The sequence below is a fragment of the Phacochoerus africanus genome, chromosome 11, assembly GCF_016906955.1.
Source record: "Phacochoerus africanus isolate WHEZ1 chromosome 11, ROS_Pafr_v1, whole genome shotgun sequence".
Classification (NCBI taxonomy): domain Eukaryota; kingdom Metazoa; phylum Chordata; class Mammalia; order Artiodactyla; family Suidae; genus Phacochoerus; species Phacochoerus africanus.
This window is the reverse complement of record NC_062554.1, coordinates 127,474,095-127,483,666: the sequence shown is the minus strand read 5'-3', so window position 1 is coordinate 127,483,666 and position 9,572 is coordinate 127,474,095. Positions and strand designations below refer to the sequence as shown.

The following is a 9,572-nucleotide window of genomic DNA, read 5'->3' as shown; positions in this document are numbered from 1 at the left end:
TCAGCTATTTTATTCTAGGAATCTTTCACAGAGACACAGCGTCGTGCATGTTCCTTCAACTTGTGCCATAATTTTCGAAGAATCTAATTCTCTGGAGCAAATCCCTTTCCCTTCAAATTACCAAAGAGGATGATAGCGTATTTTAACTAGATTCCAGCTTTAATGTCCTTTCCTCAGCCCTCAGTTTATTAGATGCTTTTGACTTTAACTAATGCCAAGGAGACATAGAAACTCATGATCAGTCATTTTAATCTAATCGTTCCAACTGCTCTGATTACATTAGGACAGCGAAATGATCAACTTGCATTTTAATATTTATTCATTATAATTTAGAAATAATTTCAAAATTATAACTTTGAAACAATACTGGGCTTTCATTTTAAAAGTATTTAGAATTCATAATATTTTTATAATGACAAAGCAGAAAAAGTAATAGATTTTAAGTAGAAAAATATCTAAAATTTTAAATTAATGTGTGTATAAATATTAGCACACATTCTAATTTTGATGTAACTACTAGATGATTAAATTAATGCAAAAATTATCCAAATTAGTAAGCTAAATACTAATGTAAAATAAAGATAACAGAATAAATAGTAAAAATTTTAAAACAGCAAAAATTGACAGAACATTGTAAATAAACTATAATAAAAAATTTCTTTGAAAAGAATATATTTCCTATTTTAGTTTATCCATTAAAATTTGTTTTTAAATGACAAAAATTTAAAATGAAACCTTATTTAGCTATTTTTAAAAATTAAGCCTTTTTGCGATTTATGAGAAATATATATATTTGATAAAAACAGCTCATTCAACTCAACAATAAAAAATCCAATCAAAAAATGGGCAGAAGTCCTAAGTAGACATTTCTCCAAAGACATTATACAGAAGGCCAATGGGAACATGAAAAGATGCTCAACATCTATAGATAATTATCAATTATTAAAGAAATGCAAATCAAAACTACAATGAAGTACCACTTTACACCAGTCATTAAAAAGTCTACAAATAACAAATGCTAGAGAGGGTGTGGAGAAAAGAGAACTCCTCTATATTGTTGATGGGAATGTAAATTGGTATAATCACTATGGAGAACAGTATGAAAATTCCTTAAAAAACTAAATGTAGAACCACCATATGATCCAGCAATCCCACTCTTGGGTATATATCCAGAGAAAACCATAATTCAAAAAAAATACATGCACCACTATGTTCACGGCAGCACTATTCACAATAGCCAAGACATGGAAACTACCTAAATGTCCATCCACAGATGAATGGATTAAGAAGATGTGGTACATATATACAATGGCATACTACTCAGCCCTATAAAAGAATGAAATAATGCCATTTGCAACAACTAGAGATTCTCACACTAAGTGAAGTGTGTCAGTAAGACAAATACCATATGATATCCCTTATATGTGGAATCTAATATATGGCACAAATGAACTTATCTACAAAACAGAAACAGACTCACAGACATAGAGAACTGACTTGTGGTTGCCAAGGGGGATAGGGGGTGGGAGAGGGAAACACTGGGAGTTTGGGATTAGCAAATGCAAACTAATATCTGTAGGCTGGATAAACAACAAGGGCCTACTGTGTAGCACAGGGAACTATAGTCAATATCCTGTGATAAACCATAATGGAAAATAATATGGAAAAGAATGTACCTATATGTATAAATGGATCTCTGCACCGTACATCAGAAACTAATACAACATTGAAAATCAGCTATACTTCAATTTAAAAAAAGAAATATATATATTTAGTCATTCTCAGATGTATTTGGTCTTCTTCCACAGTTCCTGGCTCACAGCTCCCCAAATCCTTGGAATTTCCGATCAATAAGAACAACAGAATCATCTTGTGTTATTTAGTCTCTTGTTCTCAGTTCCAGAAAACACTTCAGGGCCCAAAAGGCGAAGTGGTTGTCTTATTATTCATAACAAGCCCTTTCCACCACAAATGGGTTTTATGTTAATGAAGGTGACTTTGGACTCCACCCCAGGGTATGGGGCAGGTTTCTGGGAGAATCAACCTCCTGCTCAGAGGATCTGAACTTTCAGTCCTGTCCCTTGATTTCTGGGAGGGGAAGAGGGGCTTGAGGGGCTTGAGGGTAAATCAACTGCCATTGGCCAACAATTCAGTCAATCATGACTATGCACTGAAGCCTCCATAAAAGCCCCAAAGGACAGCTTTTTGGCCCTTTTTCAGAGTTTCCATATCAAAGAACCAGAACACTTCTACATCCCACTCTGCAGGGCCCCAAATTCCATGAGGATATAAGATCTCTTGTTTGGGACCTCACCCTACATACCTCTTCATCAGACTGTTAATTTGTATCCTTTTATAATAAATCAGTAATCTAGTGAATATATGGGTTTTCCTGTGTACTGTCAGGAGCTCTGGCAAATTAATCAAATCCAAAGAAGGGCTCATGGGAACCTCTGATTTACAGCCAGTTAGTCAGAAGCATAGGTAACAATGTGGACTTGTGATTGGCACTTGAGTGGAGGGTGCTCCCGGAACAGAGCCCTTTCCCTGTAGAATGTGATTCTGTCTCTGCGAAGATAGTGTAAGAATGGGGGGGAATTGTAGAACACCCAGCCGGTGTCCAAGAACTGGATCCAGGAACCCTTTCCAGTGTACGTGTGAGGCAAAAGGCGCCTGCAGGACCTGAGGACTCTGAGTCTCTTAACAAGCTTCACCGGTAGACAGCATTTCCTGCTGTCAGGTGATTGAGCCTGTGTTATGTGACTCCACTGGGAGAAGGCACCAGAAGCTAATGCCTGGTTTCTGGGGGCTTCCCCACATCTCCTCCCTTCTGCTCTGTATCTTTTTGGCTGTACTAAATTTAGCCATGGGTATGACCACACATGAGTCCTCCTAGCCAATCACGAACCAGGTGTTGGTCTTGGGCCCCTCCACACAAGTGGGTTTCATAAACTGTATTATTAAATTCACTCTCACCTGTTTCTTTGTGCTTAACAAGGCTACTGGAAAATTCACCATGATGGATATGCTCCCATTCCCCATGACCGTCCTGCTTGGAGTACCTTGGAATTGTACCTGCTTAAGTAGCGAGGACCAAGCTTCCATTTTACAGGAGAAACTAAGGCCCAGAGGGGGTGATGGCTGAGACCATACAGCAAGTAGGGAACAGGAGGACTTGGGGAGGGAACCCATTGCAGGACTCTAGTCCCTGGGTACTTACCGGCCTGTCCTCGAGTCATCGTCTTGAGAGCTGAAGACTTTCTAGACAGGCATGCCAGACTTCCTTTGTCACTGGGCTCGCTCCCAGAGCTCAGTGGCCGACTGGCCTGGTCCCCACTGGTTAGCCCCTTGGTTTCAGCATTGGTCACTGGCGTGGCTTGTTAGCGGCAATGCCATTGCTGGGGCTGCTGAGGGGTCTCCGGGTACAGTCGAGGTCGTCTCTCAGCCGGGCCGCTGGGGAGGCAGCATCTCCGAGTCCACCACGCAGATACACCCGGGTGAGCAGCAGCGCAGGGATCCTCAGGGGTCAGGCAGTGGGTCGTGGCAAGGGACCCTACACCCATCTGTGTCCTCCTCTGAGGCCGTGGCAGGCAGAGGGTCCAAGTCAAGACAGGGTGGGCAGGAACTCACTAAGGGACATAGACGGTGTCTCCGGAGTGCAGACACTACTGTCATTGGAGCTTCCACGGGACACAGGGTGTTGGCGCCATGAGCAAGGCCTTGAGGTGCTCAAAATCACGGCGTGACATTAGACACAGGTCCACGTCATACGGGGAGGCTGAGCGCCGCACGGAAGGACCCCAAAGTGGGAGTTTAGCCTGGTTTCACCTGGAGGCAGGTAGGGATGGTAGCACTTGCTCAAAAGAGACAAACAGGAACACTCTGCAGAGTGTGGAGCGCCCACCGCCGCCCACAGAGAAGGCGGGGTCACTGTGGGGAAGGCATCCTGCTGGGGCTCCTCACCCCGCATCAGCTCAGTGGTAGTGATCATGGCCCCGGGCTCTCAGCTGGGACCTGGTGGGCTCTGGCCTGCGAGGAAGTGCATGGCTGGGGAGTGCTGCTGGCCAGGAGCAGCTGCAGGGTTTTCTCCTCCAGGCTGGTAAACTGCTTCCCTCAGGGGTCAGCCCCAGCCCAGCTGAAGGTTCTCCTGGCTGGGCGTGGCCACCAGCGGGGAGCCGGGAAGCCACAGGCTTCCGGGGTGAGGGGAAAGGGACGGGCTCTGGCCTTTGTGCGCTGGAAGCCCCAGGGACCGCGTGTGGGCTATTCTCCACCAGTGGGACCCGCCCCCCTGGGACCCGCCCCCCCCACCTCCCCCATCCCTACCCCTGGCCAGGGTGTGCTGGGTGCCCTGCGGGCTTAGGAGCCAAGTGGGCAACAGCCTTTTGCCCCTGAGCCTCTCCCTCGGCCGCGTCCAAGGGGCATTCATTCGGCTTGGGGTCCCTCTTCAGCTCTTGGGGAGGAGGATGTGGCGGTGCTGGCCTCTAAAAATGCTGTCTTAAAAGACGAATGCAACAAGTGTGCACACATTAAGGTGTCAGCTATTTTGTGCAAAATGTTTTAAGCTTCAGTTAAAAATTCTGATTCTTTGCCTGTAAGTAGAATGTTAAAGAGATAGTGTTAGGTCAATCCAAACATTTTCCTCTATCTCATCTTCAGATTGTAATTGTAATTGGATGTATATATTAATATTATATATAGACATACACACACTCTGGGAATACTTTCACTTGGGGGAAAGGGATCAGAGACTGAACTCTTTATATGAGATCTTCTCGTTTAAAGAAAGCTTTTCTGATTTGTCTTCCTCTTCCTTAGTTTCTTCGGGTATAGATGTAAATTACTGGTCCTACCTCCTAAAGGATTGCATTCTCCTTCCTTATTTTAAAATTAGAAGCCTTCTAAGAAAAGCTTTGCATGATAATTTCTCTTCAGTCCTAGCACTTTTGTCTTCACATATTTCTTTCTTTTTCTCCTCCTGCTCCAGGCAAGAGGTGGTTTTGCTTCTCACCTGCTTCTATTTCTTTTTTCTTCTAGCCTCCTGGGAACCATATTCCATGAGTCCTCCGTACCCCTTCCCAATTTGCCATCATCGCTAACGTCTTTCTCTTTGTTTCCAAATATGTCAATTTTTAAAATCATCCTTTTATTTCCTACCCATGTCTCATTTTCTTTTACAGAAGCAGTACAGTAAGGGGGTCCTGACTAGATAGTCTTCTGCTTATCTTCCTAGGTTTACAGCCCAGCTCCACTGTGTGACCCCCAGCAAGTTAATCTCGAGTGTATGACCATATGATTTTTATCAGCTCATAATTTTTTTTTCCACTTTCAGAAAGATTAACCATGTTTCTCCCTTCCTTTTCTTCTGTGGCCTCTCTTCCTTACCAAGTATAGCAGGTTTGAAATTTAATGTCAGAACACAGAATTGCAAAAAGGCAACATTGTTTTATCATGAGTGAATTTAACTTGCTCAAAAGCCCCACTTCTAGTCCATAATAGATAACACTGAAATTAGCCCTTGGAGGAAAATGAGGAGCTGCTGATTTTAAAGTTTGTCTGGTGCATCAAAGCTTGATTTAAGCCTCATCCATTCTATGTATCTAATTAAATCTAAGGGAAGAGAAGGAAGCTCAAGCCAGCCCTTTCAATAGCCCTCTTGATGAAAAAGACGGTGGAGTAGGGTTAGCCTTATAATCAGAGACAGAAAATTTTATCCCTACAGCTCAATTTCAATTTCATTGACAAAAGCAATGAGGTGTAGCCTCTGAGGGGCTGTTTTGGACCACAGCATTATATCTGAGAAAACAATTTCCCTGTGCAGCTACTGTGTGTCTTTCTGAAGGATGGATGAGAACAGGAACAATAATGTGAACCATAATTCATTTGTTCCGAATTTTTTAGCTATTTTGCAATATTCTCCACTTCATGTTATCTTAACACTCATCTGGCAAAGTACATACATACTTACCAGACAGAAAAGCTTAGGATTTTTAAATAAACATACTTCAGTGCACTGTGTTATAAGGAAGTCTTAGTGTCAAGCACATTCTATGCAGGAGCTGCTGAATTGACCCACACCAAAAAAAGCATCAAGACATAATCCTGAAGAGTTGATCCATGATTGCTCAGCCTTTTCTTATGGTGGGATGTGAAAGGGTTAAAGATTGCATTCCTCTGACCTGACCCAGCTTTTTCTGATGCATTGAATCTTCTCTATCTTGTGATACTGGAGCAATACCTTCAACAGCCTGAATTTCAGGAGGAAAGGTAGTTTACATCAGAGAGACCATTCTGATTAGATGAGCCATGTCACAAAATCCATGCTCAAATTAGATCCAGGTTCTAGAATTAAGTGGGGAGGTAATTAAGCAGATTGTGAGTAGAAGATTATTTCTATTCAAAAAAAAAAAAAAAAAAAGGTGCTTTGGGATTTTGTCCCTCCTGGAATTAGCCAAAACTCAGCTCCCCTCCCTCTTCATTTTTTTCCTATTTATTTCCTATGGGAACCAGTATTCACAGATACCAGTTATATAATTATTTAATTCTCTGGATAGCCACCTTCCCTGAACAAAATAGTAGTAACAGGTGCTCAGCTAGAGTGCAGCTTATGTAGGAGTGAAGGCCTCCGGTCTTGTGGGTCATCATGACACGGCACTCAGATGTGGGGAGCAGTGCCTCCTGTGGCATCAAGGCAAATTGATGGTCAGCCACAAAACCACAGGTGACAAAAAATATCATTTTAGAGTGGAGTCGTGATTATTGCATTTTCTGGTAGGCATTTGAAAAGAAAGAAATGTGAAGCAATCTATTCTTGACAGAAGTATGGGAAATTAGTGAACAATTCATGGACTAAAAATAATTGTCCCCTTTCTTATTGAAAAAAAAATGTGCATTGCACTAAATATGTCTGCTTATTTCCCTTGTAAATATTTTAATAAAATAGATTTAGTAGAATCTTAATATATGACATAAATTTTCAAATTATACATCATCCAAGCTCATTTGCTTATTTATAGAAATACTAAAACATTTTCCATTTATCACAGAAATTAGTAGGTTAAGACTATCCCTCCAGGCAAGACTAACATATCAGGAAATATAGCTTTTTTTGTTTGTTTGTTTGTTTTTAGTTTTTAGTTTTACATGCCCAATTTTTTTGTTTGTTTTTTGTTTTGTTTTGTTTTTGTATTTTTAGGGCTGCATTCCATGGCATATGGAAGTTCTTGAGCTTAGGGGTCAAATTGGAGCTATAGCCACTGGCCACAGCCATAGCCACAATAATGCCAGATTCTAGCCACATCTGCAACCTACACCACAATTCATGGCAAAGCTGGATCCTTAACCCACTGAGCAAGGCCAGGGATCAAACCCCCCATTCTCATGGATATCAGTCAGGTTCTTAGCCCACTGAGCCACGATGGGAACTCCCTTTAAGTTTCTCCTTATATCAACTTTTATTCATTTGTTTTGCAAGAAATTAATCCATTTTATCTAAATTGTCAAATTTATTGGCAAGATGTTGTTCAAATATCTTTTATTTTTAAAATTTTCTGTTGGATCCATGGTGAGTTCCCCTTTTTCCATTCTTGATATTGGTAATTTATACTTTTTCTCTTTTATTTCTAAACAATTTTTCTAGGATTTATAATTTTAAGTCTTTGAACTCTGTTGAAATTTGTTTTATGGACACTTGAAAAATGATTTTAGGTACAGTGTTCCATGTATGTCACTTAAAACAACTTTTAAAATTTAGTTATTTAAATCTTAAATCTCTCATTCATCTGGAATGAATCTCCTATATTCAACTCCTATTTTCTCTTTTTTTTGGGGGGAGCAAATGTTTATAACTGAAGAAAGTATGTTAAATCTCCAAATCTAATAATGGATTTGTATATTCCTATTATTCTTCTTAGCCCTATGTCAGAAAGAGGCAGAGAGACAAGAAGACAGAGAGAGACAGAGAAATAGAGAGATGGTGGGGAGAGAAGGAGGACAGGGAGAACATTCTTTAACAAATCGTAGCAATATTTTTTTTTAGATCTGTTAGACAAAGCAAAGGAAACAAAAGCAAAAATAAACAAATGTGACCTAATTAAATATAAAAGCTTTAGCGCAAAAAAAGGAAACAACTGACAAAACAAAAGGGCAACCTACTGAATGGGAGGATGTATTTGCAAATGTTATGACTGATGAGGGGTTAACCTCCAATATATATATATGAACAGCTCATACAACCCAATATCAAACAAACAAACAACTCAGTTCAAAAACTCACAGATCTGAATATTTTTCCAAAGAAAACACATAGATGGCCAACAGGCACATAAAAAAAAAAAAAAGATACTCAAAATCACTAGTCATCAGAGAAATGCAAATTAAAACCACAATGAGATACCACCTCATACCTGTCAGAATAGCCATCATCAAAAAGACCATAAATTTAAATGTTAGTGAGGATATGGAGAGTGCTTGCACATGGAAGAATCTCAAGCAAGTCTTAAAAGCAACATAAAATGCAGTAGAAATTAACATAGATGGAACAGAAACATAGTTATGAGGATTGAGTAATAATTAACATTTTTATAAATTGCAAAGCACTTGCACCTATATTATCCCATCTGATCCTGGCAACAACCCTTATAGTGAAGTATTATCTTTAACACTCTTATTGATGAGGAAACTGTCATTGACAGAGTCAACCAGAATGGAGACCTAGGCTCAAACATAGGTCTTCTCATGCATCCATCCTATCTCCATGTTTAATGACTACTTACCAACGGCAGGAGGCACAATGCAGAGAATAAAACTGGAGTCAGTACTGCTCTCATGGAGCTTATGAAACATGAGAGAGGCAGAAAATAAATTAAATGGTCACAATACACAGTGATAAAGTCTATGATGGTGGCAGTGTGCAGTCATGAAAAATGAAGGGGACCTAAGTTAGATCTGGAAGACAGAGAAATGACCTGGGAAAACTTTTCTATAGAAAGCCACTTCCTTGGAGGATGAAATAAAACCTTTTGGTGGGAAAATACAGCCCATTTGAGAAGCTCAAAGGAGAATATAGATGTAGGGGCCTGCTGGCCACGATAAGTCTGGACATACCAAGTCTATACTGTTACTTTATATTATAGAGTTACTAAAGGAATGCTACCAATTATTGTAAGTATTTAAGAGATTTATAGGAATGCTAATAAGTATATTAGATTGTATTAATGGATTGTAGTTCTCAAAGCAGATTTACTTAAAATGTAATTATGAACTTATTGATAAAAATTCTAAAAGGACTCTTCTACTCAGATATTTTCAAAGCCCTGCAGAGATTAGAAGAGACTTAATAGGTTCTTGATACATATTTGTGAGATTGAATTATCAGAAATTTTAAATGAGTGCCAGAAGTATAAGATGAAACATATCATACGCCCTAGGAAGAACAAGTGAAGCTCAGAATTGGAACCACAGGCAAGATTGGAGCAAGTACCACATTTCTAGAATGGTGCCTCTATCGGCCAATAGGAAGTTAACCAAGAAGACATCAGGACTCTAATTCCAGGAAGCAAGACTGAAGTTGGGAA

At 40.2% G+C, this 9,572-nt stretch overlaps 1 pseudogene; it reads right to left on the bottom strand.

Moving 5' to 3' along the window:
* Positions 1-1,787: 1,787 nt before the first annotated feature.
* On the bottom strand, positions 1,788-4,426 carry LOC125112195 (microtubule-associated protein 1S-like; annotated as a pseudogene).
* Positions 4,427-9,572: the final 5,146 nt, after the last annotated feature.